This window comes from Panthera onca, chromosome F2 (assembly GCF_046562875.1).
Source record: "Panthera onca isolate mPanOnc1 chromosome F2, mPanOnc1 haplotype 2, whole genome shotgun sequence".
NCBI lineage: Eukaryota > Metazoa > Chordata > Mammalia > Carnivora > Felidae > Panthera > Panthera onca.
Window position 1 is genome coordinate 4,775,140 of NC_138356.1, and position 16,350 is coordinate 4,791,489.

Below are 16,350 nucleotides of genomic sequence, written 5' to 3' on the forward strand. Positions count from 1 at the left end.
TTTATAAATAATATCCATGCCTCTTACCAGTTTCTTCCCATCAGCCTAAAATCACTTTCAAGTCTCTTCCATGAGAAACAAAAGGATTCCTTTGAACCTGCTTGTCCTTCTAGCTGCTGGCTTGTCTCCTTCTCTTCTCTCTTCTGCCCCTGACACTGACGTGCTAATGCTCTGGGAAGGTCCTAAGTGACCTACAGATGACCTTTTTCAAAGGACAAATTTCAATTATTGTCTTTTGGACTTATTTTTTACATTCAGCATTGTTCATTATATTCTTCCCTGAATTCTGAGGCTTTTCCCTAAATTCTATGATGCTATTTTTCTCTTAGTGCTTCTCTTACATTTCTGGGTTTTAGTTCTTGTTTTTTTCTTTGTAGGTCTCTCTCACCCACCCCTTAAACATCCGCTTTCTAACTACTCTGCACTTTCTATATACTCTTGCTTTAAGGCTATTTCGAGGACTTCAGCTTCCTTTGAGTAAATTACAAACACAGGGGCCCGTTTAAATGGAAGCACTAGGAAAAGGCAGCCATGTCCTCTGGTGGCACACTCCAGGCCAGGGCACAAGGCTCATGATGACCAGATTGCACCCCCATTCATCCCCTTCCAGGCACCACGGAGCCTGGACATAAGCCACTCAGCTGCACGGTGGCCTCCTCTCTCATGACAGTTCCTTTCTCCTTGCTGGTCTCATTGTTTTGGGAAATGCAACTTAAAAGACGAAGAAGGGGTCAAAATGTCTAGCTGCACGATAGCTTTCCTGTTTTAACTCACCGTCCCTTCCTTCCACTCTGATGAATGAGATTGGCATCTATGATCACAGCAAAGTTTAGATCCTCCTTCCACGTTTTCTGAGAACAGCATGGTGCACAGAAGTACCCGGTAGTGTTTTCTGGATACAATTACAGGCCTTTTTTTCCTTCAGCGTGGTTTATGAGAAAGGTTTCAACTGTTAAGATTTTCCCACTCACCTCTCCAGTGATAACATATTTATAAAAATACATGTTAGGACAATTATTGAGGACGTATAGGGGGAAGGTAAGGAGAAGGAATTTACTGCTGTAGGAAATGGCTGCTAATGAATTCTGTGTACATTTAAATACTAACATTTTGTAAAATCTCTTTTTAATATTTGTGTTTCCTGATTTTCAGTGCATTTTTTTCTATATTTACTTCTTTTTTTATGTTTTTATTTATTTTTGAGAGAGAGAGAGAGAGAGAGCATGAGAGGGGAGGGGCAGAGAGAGAGGGAGACACAGAATCCGAAGCAGGCTCCAGGCTCCCAGCTGTCAGCACAGAGCCCGACGTGGGGCTCGAACCCACAAACCGTGAGATTGTGACCTGAGCCGAAGTCGGACGCTTAACCGACTGAGCCACCCAGGTGCCCCTTTCTATATTTACCTTCTTAATGTATTTGTGTGTCAATAAAGAATAATTTGCAAGACAAAATACAACCAGGTATCAAATAATAACAACAAACATCGTCATTGTTATTTTCACCAGGAGTCACACAAAAAACGAGCGTGGTGGAGACGTTTTTCCTGTGCCTTTCATGAAATGTAATAAAGCAGGGCTATTTCCAATATATATTAAAAGTAGTCACATGCTTTGCATTTCTGTCCGCTTTTCCACAGAGCCAAGAGAGAATGGGTCCATTACCGTAAATTATATAGTCAAAATTGTATCCGTTTATTACTCTTTTTAAATGAAATGAATAGTTTATGAATTAGTAACAAAATTGTAAGCATTTATAATGTTGTATTCTTTATCCAATTATTGCTAACGTGGCTCTTATAAAGATAGATGAAGTTCCACATATTTTTAAAAAGACATACACTGTGAATCAGAGAAAGGAGTTTATTCAAGAATCTCTCATAATAACTAGGCTGGCATACATGTGAGTGATGAGCATACTTTATACATTATGTTAAGTTCTTTAGAAGATATGTTAAACATTAAAACTCAGTACAATCTCTGCATGTACCAGGAGGTTTCCCCTACCCCGCCCCCTTCCCTTGAATTTGTTAATATAAATAGAGAATGGACAGGCTTGGGGGCAGGGAGAGCTACCTGGCTTTAGTTCCGGGGCTGTGTGAACTCCGGCTAGCTCATGAACTTGTCTGACAGGTGTTCACAAGTGGAGGAAGTCATGTGGACTTCTGCCATCGCTTTGAGTGTTGGCCAGAATCCCGGAAGCGGGGTTTTAGAGGGAGAAGCCACCAGAAGAACACGGTCCCTCTGGGAACCCTAATGTGTGCGAGGGAAAGTGCTGGATGCCAGCAGCATACGGGGTGGAGACGAGTTAAATCTCAATTCTCTTCAATATCCCAAGGATTCTGAAACTAGCCCTTGAGGACATTTCTAATACTTGTAAGTAACGCTGCCCGGAGCTATTATTTTATCTTGTGGAAGTTCAGTGAAACGGACCCCACAAACTCAGTTCCCGAGTGAGTGTCACTTCTAGGCTAGGATTCTGCCCTCTAGACACCAGGAGCTTGCCCTGTGTCTGGTCTTGCTCATTCTATCTCTCATTTGTGCCATTCTTGTTTCTGCAACTTTTCTTTACTTACTTTCCCTTTCTTACCTTTTGCGCTAGTTAAATCTGGCCGAGTGATATTTGCCTCCCCAGACCTGATCCTCTAAAAAAATGCATTTTTTATTCCTCTTTTCACTGTTTCCTTCACTTAGAAAGCCCATCTTCCATCTAGTTTTCCAGAATTCTATCCGTTCCTCAAATCCCAGCTTAAATATTATTGCCTCCACAACACTTTCTTTGGCTTCGTCGGGCAGAGTTGATCTTCCCTCTACTATAGCACTTAATACATCTGGCTTTGCGATGCAGTGAGGAGAAAAAGAACTTCCTCTTACACGATTGTGCTTGGAGTGAGTGCCGGGGGCACCCCCCAGTCCCTCACTACCGGGCTGAAGCACTGACACCCCTTCACCCCAGTTTCTGGGAGTGTGGCTAGCCAGCTTGCAGCTGGGCCCTTGTCTTGAAGTAAGCTGCCTTGGCCCGGCCATGCCCCCTCCACAGAGCTGGTAGGGTCTAAGGACTCATCTATGGGCGGGGGGAGTTTCAAGGCCCAGCTCCCTTGCCTCAGTGTGGAGCCATTTGGGCTCCAGAGTCTCCGCTGAGCTCAGCTGAAGTCTTTGCATGGACTGGATCACAGCTCAGCTCTCCTCTCTGCCCGGTTCTGCTCCCACAGGACGTGATTGCATGGACACTCCCACTAAACATCCTCCATGCAAATTTGCGCCTCAGCGTCTCTTTCCTGGGATCTCAGTTCTTCCTTACTAGATGTGGCTGGCAGTGTGTGTTGGTTGGTTCGAATAAGACAGAGGTTGAATGCATTGAACAAAACAGAGGTTCCCAGTTCTGCCCCCTGCCATAGCCCAACATCAAAAAGAAATCCAGTCTAGGTCTTGTCCTCATCAGAGATGAGCTTTGAGTTGTTCAAGGAATTCATATAGGAGACTGGGCCTTTTATTCCTAGGTGGAAATGCAACAAATATTGAATTAGATTAAACTGATACTTTAGATAGTGGGAGGAACTGAGGCCAAGAAAGGTTGTGAAGGGGCGCCTGGGTGGCTCAGTCGGATGAGCATCTGACTTCGCTCAGGTCATGATCTCGCAGTTCGTGGGTTTGAGCCCCGCATCCGGCTCTGTGCTGACAGCTCAGGGCCTGGAGAGCCTGCTTCGAATTTTGTGTCTCCCTCTCTCTCTGCCTCTTCCCTACTCACGCTTTGTCTCTCTCTCTCTCTCTCTCAAAAATAAATAAACTTTAAAAAAAATTTTTTTTAAAGAAAGGTTATGAAACTCATCCCAGCTCACACAGGTAGTAACTAACAGAGCCAAGAGCTGCACCCCAGTCCTCTCCTCATTAAGGACAACTACCCATCCCATAAAGGAGCTGTGACTCTCAGCTTCGGAAAGTCTTGATTCCGATGGGATCGTTACAGAAAATCATTTTTAAAAAAGAAAGAAAAATCAATTTCAACTCCACCTTGGGCTTCCTTCTGAGGCCCTACTTTGCCACTGAAGTAATATTCAAACATCCCTTGTTGGAGTGGCTGGTGGGCTTCTCCTGATCCTCACTTTCCCTTTAACTATTCCAGAGACTTCTCTCTGGAATCGGAGCACCTTTTGGGGGGGGTGGCCTGGAGCTGTAGTTTTTTTTTGTTTTTTTGTTTTTTTTTTCAACGTTTTTTATTTATTTTTGGGACAGAGAGACAGAGCATGAACGGGGGAGGGGCAGAGAGAGAGGGAGACACAGAATCGGAAACAGGCTCCAGGCTCCGAGCCATCAGCCCAGAGCCTGACGCGGGGCTCAAACTCACGGACCGCGAGATCGTGACCTGGCTGAAGTCGGACGCTTAACCGACTGCGCCACCCAGGTGCCCCCTGGAGCTGTAGTTTTAAGAATTGCCTTTGAAACTGGGGCTTGACTGTCTCTGGGATCACTTGAAACCTGGGCATCCCCGCCCTGTCGTCCAAACAAAAACATTGGGAGAAACGGAGAGTCAGTTCGGCACTGTCTGGCTTCTCTCGCCAGTGATGTGACCCAGACATGTTTAGGAGTCCTGATGAACCTGCCCAAGTCAGCAGGGTGATGTGGTTCGAACATACCCAGAGTGGCTCTAGTTTCAGTCACATGCTGAGAGCGTAGCTTTGTGGAGCTCACTATTTCCATCTTCTCTGATAGGGTATTCGTGCACCCACTGAAGGGAGGAGACCGCATTCCCTTTTGGCTTGAGAAGATGTCCTGCCACACATCGTCTCGTGAGGAAGTTGCACACTGATGGTCACATTATGTTGTACTCTTTGCGAATACTTCTTTGGATTTCCCCAGGCGGATAAAAGTAAACTTTAATAGGTGTAGTTTCAGCAAAAGCCTTCAAATGTTTTAGGGACCTTTAAAGGACATTATTAAGAGAAATTGTTCTGGGTCGGCAAAATAGAGAGTAGATATCAACTGACTACAAATCTACCAACCAGGGCTCTGGGCCAAATTAAATCAGAGAATACATTGGACTAATTTTCAAATAGAATAATGCATAGGGTTGACTGGAAAAGAATTATGAGGACAAAAAAGAGGGAAGGAAAACAAATTAAAATAGGTTGTTGAAAGGTGATGAAACCGGGTCAGTGTTGTCACAGTGCGTGAAATACATAACCCTCACCCCTGCATTTTAATGAGTTCCTCTCCACAGGTCGTGTAACCCAACCTTCTTACTGAAGAGTAAAGCATTTATCTATATGTGACATAAGCTTTCCTCACATTGAGTTCCCTAACTAAATCAGGTGCTTGAGGAATCAAATATAGAAACAGCCTGAAATTCATGAGGGAACGTGCAGAAAAATGATATGCACTATGATAGGAAATGAGTTTTGAAATTAAGAGCATCGTGGGAAATGTGTATAATTCAGTCATAGGAACAGGCTAAAAAAGGCTATTGAAAAGTTGATTTACTCATTGTTTAGTGCCACATCCAAATGTAATTGCAGCAGAGAAATTAGCATTAGATTATTGCATAGCAGTTTTGAAAAACTGTCTTGGCCAATTTGTTTTTCTAAATCTATATAACATTAGCTAACATGAGTCAGGCTGTAATATTTTTCAGGCTCTGCCTATTTAGTGCCAAAAAGTTTAGAGGAGAAGTAGAAAAAAAAATAAATAAAACCCCTGTGTTCAAACAGATACAGATGTTTTTAACTCTATATCAAATGCCTTACCTAAGTGCCTTACAGTTTTTGCTAATATGAATCATTATTTTATATGTTTGGGTGAAAGTGAAAAACGACGATTTGCGGTTGAGATGTTTCAAAGTGAAATGTAGAGGAGGACGATCCCATCATCGGGCTGCCTGTGGGTGCCCGGCCCCTCTATGCCCTCAAAGTAAGAGATCATGTATCTATATGGGAAGGTGGATGTTAGCTGAACCTATTGTGTTAAACATTTCACAATAGATGTAATTCAAACTATTATGCTGTGTGCCTTAAACTCACACAGTGATGTATGCTGATTAGTATTTCTCAGAGAAACTGGAAAAAAAAAAGAGGTCAGGTGTAGGCAGGGTAGTGAAGTGATAAGGCTTGTATTTAGCCACGCCCCTACTCTGCCCACTGGCTACTCCCCTTCTCACTGTGCTGTCTTACTTGGGTCCTTCACCCAAAGTCCCTGAGACCAGGACTCCAGGGCATGTAACATTGGGAAATGCTCCCGGGAAAAACTGGCAGGGGAGTTTGGAAGGAGGGACGAGGAGGCCCTCAAGGGTGGTATGTCAAGAAAGTCCACGGAGAGGGTCCACAGAGGGAAACTCTGGCTCAGCCCCACAGGACAGCCTTGAGACATTGTAGGTCCCCTTCCAAGAGGGGCGATCCGAGAGTTAAGAGAGCTGCGGTAGTCTTCCCCCCGGGTTTGTACAACAGTCAAGAGGGGTCAGGGGTGAGAAGATATGGCTCCCTTGGCAGTTCCAGCTGGGCAGCAGCAGCAGCCTTGCCGAGGGGACCCCAGAGCGTCACTGCCCCCAGACCCCTGGGGCAGCGCTGGAGCGAGAGCACCACACCCTTTCCCAGCCATCTCGGCAGCCCCACCGTCTTTGTATGAGACTGCAGTTCCTCGCTCCTTCTTCAAGACCCTAGCCCAAAGCCACAGAGGCGGCCAACAGCCACATGAAAACGTGCTCAGCATCGCTCGTCACCAGGGAGATAGAAACCAAAGCCACAGTGAGATGTCACCTCCCAGCTGACAGAATAGCTGTGACCAAAAGACAAGCAATAATGAGCGTGGGCAGAGATGTGGAGAAAATGGAACCCTGGTGCACTGTTGGGGAGAATGGAAATTGGTGCAGCCACTCTGGAAGACAGCAGGGAGTTTCCTCAAAACACTGATAATAGAAAATAGAACTACCGGATGATCCAGCAATCCCACTTCTGGGTCCTTGTGCAGAGAAAGCAAAGACGCTTACTTGAAAATGCACCCCCATGCTCACTGCAGCATTGTTTACAAAGCAAGACTCGGAAGCAACCTAAGTGGCCATGGATGTACGAATGGATAAAGAAGGTGTGGCATATATATGTATATATATATACAGTGGACTGTTAACCCTAAAAGGAATGAAATCTTGCCACTTGTAACAACGTGCGTGGACCTTGACAGCATTACGGTCAACGAAAGAAGTCAGACGGAGAAAGACGCACAGCGATCTCACGCACATGTGGAATCTGAAACACAAACGCATCACACACACACACAAACCCCAGCTCACAGATACAGAGCGTTTGGATAGGGGGTGGGCAAAACGGGTTAAAAAGTACGAACTCCTAGCTATACAGCAAATAAACCCTGGGGATGTAACGTGCAGCATAATGACTGCGGTTAACGATGCTCTATTGTATATGTGAAAGGTGCTAAGAATAGATCTGAAAATTTTTCATCACAAGAAAATAAATTTGGGCACGGCAGTGGATGTTAACTAGACTTCACTCGCTGGTCATTTGATAATACACACAAATATAAAGTCAGGATGTTATACACCTGGCACTGTTATGTAACATTGTCAACTACACCTAAACACAAAGCAGAATAACGACTAACTCAGCCAGACCTCAGAGCCTCTGGGATCTGTGAGGCTCGACGTTTGGGCTCCTGAGCCCCTGCCCGCCCTGACTCCCTTTCCTGCCCACACGTGAGGATTTAGCACAGATCCGGAAAAAAGCCCAGCTGTGATTATTAAAAATAAGCAGAAACGGGCAGAGGGGGCTTGAAAAGTCCTACCGTGTGCCAGGCAAAACTGCCATTAAACCCGAACTCATTCACACTTTGAAACAGCCCGACCTCACCTCCACTGGGTAGTGGAAGAAAGGGGGTGTCCTCTGTTGGCTCAGGGCTCCCCCACACAGGGTGGGGCAAGGATCCGAGGACCTAAAAGCGAGAGAGCGCGGGGGGGGGTGGGGGGGTGGGGTGGGGGGGCTGAGAGGGGCGTGGTCTGACCCGAGGGCAGTTTGGGTGGGAGAGGCTGGAGCTGTGCGTCTGGTCCCAGGAGGCACCCAGAGGAGGGAGAGGGGCTGGAAGGGAGGGAGAAGCCCGGAAGGAGGAGGGCTGCCGGGAGGGCAGGTCTGCTCCCCGCCTCACCGCCCGCACCCGACTCTACTGGAGTGAGGTAAGTCGAGGTCACTCACTAACGTGGGGGCTGGTTCAAGGGACTTGGCTGAGCTCTGTGGCTCTGGTGTTTGCTCTTTTCTCTTTCTTGCCATCCTTCTCTCAGCCTGGGATGCAGGAGAGATGGCCGGAGATCCAGCAGCTATTTTGACTCGTGATGACCTTGTGGCTGCAACCTAGGGGTAGGATCAGAAAGGGGCGCCTGGGTGGCTCAGTTAGTTAAGGCTCCGCCGCTTGATTTCAGCGCAGGTCGTGGTGTCCCCCTGGGTGAGATCAAGCCCTGTGTTGGGCTCTATGCTGACAGCACGGAGCCTGCTTGGGATTCTCTCTCCCTGTCCTCTGCCCCTCCCCTGCTCATGCTCTCTCTCTCTCTCTCTCTCTCTTTCAAAAATAAAATCAATAAATAGAAAGGTGGATAGAACTAGAGCGATCCAACTTCTTGGCGAGAGAACGAGAGAAAGAACTTTCCATGATGTTAAAGCTCCTCTTAATTGGGTCTTACTGTTAGCTTCAAATAAACCAAATCCGGGCGCCTGGGTGGCTCAGATCATGATCTCACAGTTCGTGAGCTCGAGCCCCACATCGGGCTGTGTGCTGACAGCTCAGAGCCTGGAGCCTGCTTCAGATTCTGTGCCTCCCTCTCTCTCTGCCCCTCCCTGCTCACGCTGTCTGTCTTTCAAAAATAAACATTAAAAAAAAATCTAACACAATTAAGTGTTTACTCTTTATATTAAATTGGAAAATCTCGGATGGGTCTAGAGGATATAATATGCTAAGTGAAATAAGTCAGAGAAAAACAAATACCACATGACTTCACGCACATATGACATTTAAGAAACCAAACAAATGAGCAAACAAGAGAGAAAAACAAAAAAGACTTAAGTGTACGGAACAAAGTGTTGGTTGCCAGGGAGGAGCTGGACTGGGGGAAGGGTGGAATGGATGAAAGGGATTAGGAGCACACTGGTCATGGCGAGCGCTGAGAATCATGTAGACTTGTTGAATCGTTCTATTTCACACCTGAAACTAATATAACACTGTATGGTAATTATACTTGGAAAAAAAACATAAAAAACAAAACCCAGCAAAATTAGAAAATCCTGGCGTAATTATTAGTCATTCAGAGGATAGCAATTGTTCAGGGGCTCTGGCAGGAAGTTCTGGATATCTGATTGAACATGGACCCAGAAATAATGCCAAGATTTCCCACTTCTTTGTAATTTCAGTGCTCCAAAGGTATTAAGGTGACAAATGCCTCCCACTGAAACATTGAGAGGTTCAATGTTAACTTGGATAATAGCTGAAAATGGATTTCTGATCCGTTCCTTGGTCGCATGTGTCTCTGAAAGCATTTTGGCACGTATTTGATCTTAGTATAGTTTATAAGTATATCCAATAATGGGGCATTGGTTTCTTTCTCCACTGAGTGAAAAAATAATCAAGTTTTGTGCAAGTATTAACTCCAAGTGATTGAACTGTTTGATCTGTAGTTTGCTTCATTCAGGAAATTCGGTCTTATCCTCAACATTAGAAATTATGATATTTTGCTTTTAAAGCTATAGGGTCATCATACTTCTGACACTGACTATCTTTGAGATCCCAACTTAACAAAGCTGCATAAAATCTTAGAGATGATTTCATTAGCAGTATCAGGGTAATTAAAAATATCTTTATTTCATTCTTCATTTAAGGAAAATCTCAATTAGGGGCGCCTGGGTGGCTCAGTCAGGTGAGAAACCGACTTCGGCTCAGGTCATGACCTCTCGGCTCGGTTCCTGAGTTCGAGCCCCGCATCAGGCTCTGTGCTGTGAGCACCAAGCCTGCTTTGGATCCTCTGTCCTCCTCTCTCTCTGCCCCTCCCCTGCTCGCTCTATCTTAAAAATAAAATAAAATCATTAAAAAAAAAGAAAGAAAGAAAGAAAAATCTCAATTAGCACTTACACCTTCCCTTTTGTTAGAAAGCGCACTTCAGGGTGAAAAACCAAACTCACTTCCTGGTTCTTTACAAAGAACGCTAAGAATGTGTATATTTGGTGTCCGAAGGTAATTTTCCAACTTTCACTGTTTCCTTCAACACGGCATTAAGATCAAGAAGCATATGGCAATGCCAGCTGCCCCCTGTGAATGAAGTGGTTTGTGGGTTGGCATTCAAGTTGAACCAGCTCATTCCAGTGCTAACGCCCTTCCTTTTTTCACACTTAGCAGGTGCTCCATTAGTACTGATACTAAGTATAAATAATGGCTTAAAAATTGTCATTCGTTCGGCAAAAAAAAAAAAAAATCTCACAGATTTTGGGCGATAAGAGAAAAGGCTCCCCCGTTAGCTGTGTGGCGGAGTATGGAGTGCTTCCAGATGCAGCCTCCAGACCCCAAATGGTGGGGTTCAAACCCAAGCTCTGCCACCTAGACGCTTTATAAGTCCAGTTTATTGATTGATTTATTAAGAGTGCAGTTTGTGGCTTTTAGTTTTTTAATGCTTATTTATTTTAGGGGAGAGAAGGGGGGGAGAGAGAGAGAGAGAGAAAGAGAGAGAGAGAATCCCAAGCAGGCTCTGCGCTGTCAGTATAGAGCCTGATGTGGGGCTCAAACCAACGAACTGTGAGATCATGACCTGAGCTGAAATCAAGAGTCTTAGATGGTTAACCGACCGAACCACGCAGGCACCCCACGTGATCCCAGTTTAGGAAATCCCTACATGCTTCAGTCTCCCCGTATATCAGTGGGGAGAGTGTTAGCGTCTGCCTCACGGGAGTATGTTCTCTAGGTTGAAATACTTGTGTTGGAATTGCCGTCTCTTCGTTTCCACGTCGACGAGTCAGTTTTGGGCCCTTGCTTCACTTCTGTATCAACAAAACAACACAATGAAAATGTAATCAACGCAAACATAAGGCACAGCGGACAAAAATACATTTGCAGAGACGAGCTGCACCCCATTAACAAAATGTTAGCCTGTATAAACTAACCCAGGGCATCCACAGCTTATGTGCAATTCTTAAGAACCAAACTGATAAAGGGGATTTCTGCAGGAATAATCATTTGGATTACAGTCCCCTTCCTGTTCTTCTGAAACTGCTGCACCCCTGAGAGATTACGGGGCAGAACCCCGGGACTCACTGTGGCCTGCTCACCACACCTGAGAAGCCCAGCGTTAGATGATCAGCTCAGCTTCACAGGTTTTTTTTTTTTTTTTTCCACCTGTAGTAAAGAGAAACAAACAAACAAAACTATCATCTATCTATATCTATCATCTATCTATCTATCTATCTATCTGTCTATCCATCTATCTGTATCTACCCATCTATGTATCTCTATCTCTATCTATCTACCTATCATCTATCATTATCATCTGTCTCTATCCATCAATCTATATCTGTCATCTGTCTATATCTATCACCTATCCATCTATCCATCTATCTATATCTATCCATCTATATATATCTATCTATCATCTATCTATTATCATCTATGTTTGTGTGTATGTATGTATCTATCATCTATCATTATCTATCATCTATCTGTCTATATCTATTCATATATGGATCTGTATCTATCTGTCTGTCTATCATTATCATCTATGTCTCTGTCTCTGTGTCTCTATGTCTCTATCTGTCATCTCCATCATCTATGTCTCTATGTCTTTGTGTTTCTATGTCTCTATCATCTATCTATATATCTATCTATCTATCATCTATCATGTGTGCTAATTTTCTTAGCTAATCTCAAAGTTATAATAATTCTACCTTTATAAATGTTTCCTTGAACTTGGCCTTCCTCCTAACTTTCACTGTAATTACCTTTGGTCACGCCCTCACCATCTTTTCAGCCTTTGCAGTAGCCTCCCAGCTGGTGTTCCCAACTTACTTTCTACCATCTACTTCTTCCCCTTCCCAGGTCCAATATTTTTCTCAGTCAAGGACCAGGTTGCATATAATGTGGGGACAACCATGATATTTCGAGTTAGACAGACCTGGGTTTGAAGGACTTAACTCTCTTGAGCCCTATGTAAAATATAGGTACAAATACCTGCTTTGTGGAGAGACTTTCTAAGATTACATATGCTCAGCAGCTTTTGGGTTACATTAGACATGACTCTTTTGGGTGCTCATCAACTTTGACTTAAGGTTCGTGTGTCTGTGTGCTGGGGGCGAAGACAGCGTGTATGCTTTTGATTAATCCCTTCCCAGATACACACAGTAAAGGAGTGTTGGATCGAGGCGTCTAGGGTCAGGCTGTGCTATGGTCATTAGTAGATAGTGGCTTGCTCCTGCAACATTCTGAGAACCTGTGGCGTCCCTTTGCCTAGAGACTCCTGCTGACGTTGGCTAGCTGGTCCCCACAGTAGGCCATCCCTGTCAGCCTTAAGGCCTCAGGATTCCTTAACCCCACCATAAAATCTCTGAAGATTTACCTTGGAGAGCAGAAACCATCTATCTCACACAGCTTACCATATACATTGATACAACTAATTAATATTGTTATAGTGTCTTTATCCACTTGACTTTTCAATTCCAGGAAATTCTGCCCAGGAAGATAAAGCTGCAAATAACTTTATTCTTCATTTCAGAACACCCCCCCAACCCCAAATCTATTTAAATGGACGTCAGAGCAGTCAATTTTCAATAGATAGCGTCAAACATCTATTTGCTCTCCAAGACTCCCTTCAGAATGCTCACCTCTTAACCCATGTCCAATGATTGTAAGCCATCATATCACGTAAATGACCCGATCCTAGTTAGGCACTGTCATAGAAAGATCTGTCTTCAACCAGAACCCCACAGTATAAATAACCCATGACTGTCTTTCCCCTTCCAGAAGTGATGCTCTCTTCCTGTGGCAGTAATGAACTCAGTTTCTTTAATCAACAAAAGATTGTGCTTGTGTAAAAGACAAGAAATCCACCTGATGTTTTTTTTTTTTCTTTCTCCTCCTCCTCCTCCTCCACCTCCTTCTTCTCCTTCTCCTTCTTCTTTTTTTTAAGTAGGCTTCATGCCCAACATGGGGCTCACAACCTTGTGATCAAGAGTCACATGCTCTACTGACTGAGCCAACCAGGACCCCCTTTCTGGGTTTTCTAATTTCCTCTAGGCTCTCTAAGCTTCTAAGTCAGCACTATATGTAGCTATGTACTGAAAAAGATTCCAACTATTATAGCGATCTTTTATTTCTTTAAAAACTATTTACTTATTTTGAGAGAGAGAGAGAGAGACAGAGCATGTGAGCAGGGGAGGGGCAGAGAGAGAGATAGAGAGAGAATGTTAAGCAGGTTCTGCACTGACTTGGGGTTCTGTCTCACAAACTGTGAGATTATCACCTGCGCTGAAATCAAGGATTGGATGCTTAACCGAATGAACCACCCAGGCACCCCTATTAGTGATCGTTTAAATCAGAATTTGATTCTGTAGATTGGTTATTATAAAAAAAAAGCAAGCTAAAATGATTAAATTTTCAGGTTATGCTAGCTTATTTGGTATACCTATGGATTTTATGGTCTGATTAGCTACTTCGTTTCTTTGTCTGAATACATAAAAATTATAAAAATCTCATATGTTTTCATAGCTGGAGGATTTCTCCCTGAAAAAAAACAAACAAAAATCATTATTGACTTCTAAGCTGTAGAAAAGGTAAAAAAGCAGAATATGTTCTTAGATTTTCGTTTTGAATGTTCTTCTGGCTTCTTGCAGAAGGAATGGTCAGAAAGCACCGTTGGATAGACGTGTAGTGAAGTCCACACGTGTAACTTCACATTTTCTAGCAGTTACATTGAAAATAAGTAAAACGAAAAGGGGAATTTTCATTTTAAAACCGTAGTCTATTCAACTCAATACACCCAAGATACTTTTGTATCTCCGGTGGCACCAGCCGTAATGCGGCGCTCGGCCCCAACTATTGCAGATGGTGCTGGAAGGGCAGGAAGGCTGGGAGGAGAGTCTGCACGGGACAGATGGAACAAGGCGGCTCTTTAGGGGAGGGCTGAGCAGACGTGAAGGGGTAAGCCGTCCCCAGCTGTGCACAAGTTACTTAACCACTTTGTGCGAATCTTTTCAGAATGTGTAATGATTAGGATTCTTAACTCACAGAATTGTACTGAGAGTTAAATAATGTACGCAGAGCACTTGAGCAGTGCCCAGCGAACCCTGAGCACCGAACAAATGTTAACACATACACACATACACACAGAGTGTTTTGGAGCACCTATGGAAACAGGGAGCAGGCTTTGTGCGTGTCCGGACCCATGAATCACCTTCTGTTCCATGCAAGGAATTTGAATTCACTTTTTACTTACTTTTCAAAATCCTTATGTTACCGAGGAATGATCGTTTTTCTTGTCTTTGTTTCTTCTCTTTTGCCGGAGTCCCGCTCCAGCGGGAAGGATGAACGGAGTCGGCGAAAAAGTGAAAAAAAAATAAAACAAAAATAAAAACGGACACAGGCAACAGCAGTGGGTTGAATTGGCCGCTTTATTGTGGCAAACGTGGCATTATATTTGCCAGCAATTTCCTTGTAGCGTGCGTCATCTATGTTTTCTAGCATTACCTGATTCTAAAAGTGTTCCTATGTGTAATCACCCTTTAAGGAAAATAACATGGTTATTTTCTCATAACGTTCCCTCCTGCCCTTTGCTTATTGATTAATTTCTTACATTGTTTTCATTATGTATCTATGTTTGTCTATCATCTAAAAGCATTTGCTTTGCTGTTTTCATGAAAGGTCATCTATCTCTCAACACCTCAAGTGGAACAGTTACAGGGACGTGACCTCTTAGTTGTTTCTCTGAACCGCTTGCGGCTTAAGGAACAAAAGTGTTCGCCTCGGTCCGAGGTGCCAGGAGGGGGCCAAGAAGGCCCTAGAAACCCACGCCTTATACATTCTCAGAGAGACCATGCACCTAGGAACTAATGAACCATTCTGTACTTAACTGGAGTGGGGCTTTCAAATCCATTTTTTCCTTCCTTGGCTGGGAAATGTATGGGGCTATCCTTCCTTTAGGTAGAGGAGCCTTTATAGGGGGTGGCAAGGGCTGAATGTAGGGCCGCACAATTTCCTTGCGGAACCTTAGTTTCTTTCCCCAATGGTTCTTTTCCCAGGGGCCTGTGGAGGGCAATTCCCCAAGAGACAATTCCCCAGGTACTTGTATTAAGGCCAAATTACATAAAAGCGGGAATATAAGAAGCTTCGCTGTCGGCGGGCCGCCCTGCAGTCCCGATCCATCCACCTCCCGGGCCCTGCCGTCAGGCTGGTGGGATTGCTCGGCTTCCGGCGCTCTTTCCCCTTCACCCCCTCCACCCTCTACTCCTTTTCTTCTTCCTCCCCTGGCTCTGTGGACTATTTACCCTTTCCTACCGATCTAGATGATCTGAGGGAGATGGAAAAGGGCATGTGGGAGAGAGTAAAAGCATTCCGTTTTGCTTTATGTTTGCAGAAGTATCCAGTGAGGTTGTGGAAAATGTTTAGAGTCAAGCTCTTAGCTGCTGGATGATTCAAAATTGATCCAGGGGTGTACCTGCTTACTGAAAAATTGAAGATCCAGATATGGATTCCTGGCTGTGTGTGGGAATTACTTGGGTGTGTCGAATGCCGTTCCCACAGAATCCAGACAAAATGATCTGTTGATAACACAAAACTTAGTTCACCCTGGCAGAGTCTTTGCAATGGGGGGATGTTTGTGTGGTCTGGGGGGTCTGATTTAAGGAAGACTTTTTCATAAGAGTGCAATTGGAATGGGATAGATTCACGACATAACAGTTTAGAAGAGACGCCACAGCAAAGCTGGGTCAAAGTGAGTCTAGAAGAGAGAACGGTCATTTCGGGCCGGCTGTTGTCCTGAGACGGGTATTTACTCTGAGAGTACCTTGAGCAGTTCCTGTTCAGATAAATGCATTGTGAAGAAGTTCCCGGAACAAATAATGAAAATATTTTCAATTTTTCTCCCTGGGCAGAGATTTCCTGGCATAGTAAACTCATGCTAATGGACACAACCCGATAGTGGAGACATGTCGGAGAGGACAGTGACCTGTGTCCTGGGCAGAGCCAGCTGTGTGGGTGGAGATGTTTCTGGTCCTTGAAGGTTCTCTTCTTCATTTTTGAAATTCAAGGACACCAGTCTTGGAAATAAGGGTTTACAAGGATTTCCCATGGTTAAAAGTTTGATCCTTTAAAAGCATTATTAAGGCGTCAAATCCCCAAAGT

At 44.3% G+C, this 16,350-nt stretch overlaps 1 protein-coding gene across 18 annotated transcripts in view; it reads left to right on the forward strand.

Annotated features, from left to right (window-relative positions):
• Nucleotides 1-16,350, forward strand: part of LOC144615101 (uncharacterized) — a 237,109-nt gene that overhangs the window by 198,446 nt on the left and 22,313 nt on the right. Inside the window, exon 4 of one of the 18 annotated variants that reach the window (XR_014136539.1) lies at nt 4,705-5,682. The exons of the other annotated variants lie outside the window; for them this stretch is intronic. The gene's annotated coding sequence lies outside the window, so the exon portion shown is untranslated. Of the gene's footprint in view, nt 1-4,704; nt 5,683-16,350 lie in introns of those variants that run through there. 18 annotated transcript variants of the gene reach the window in all.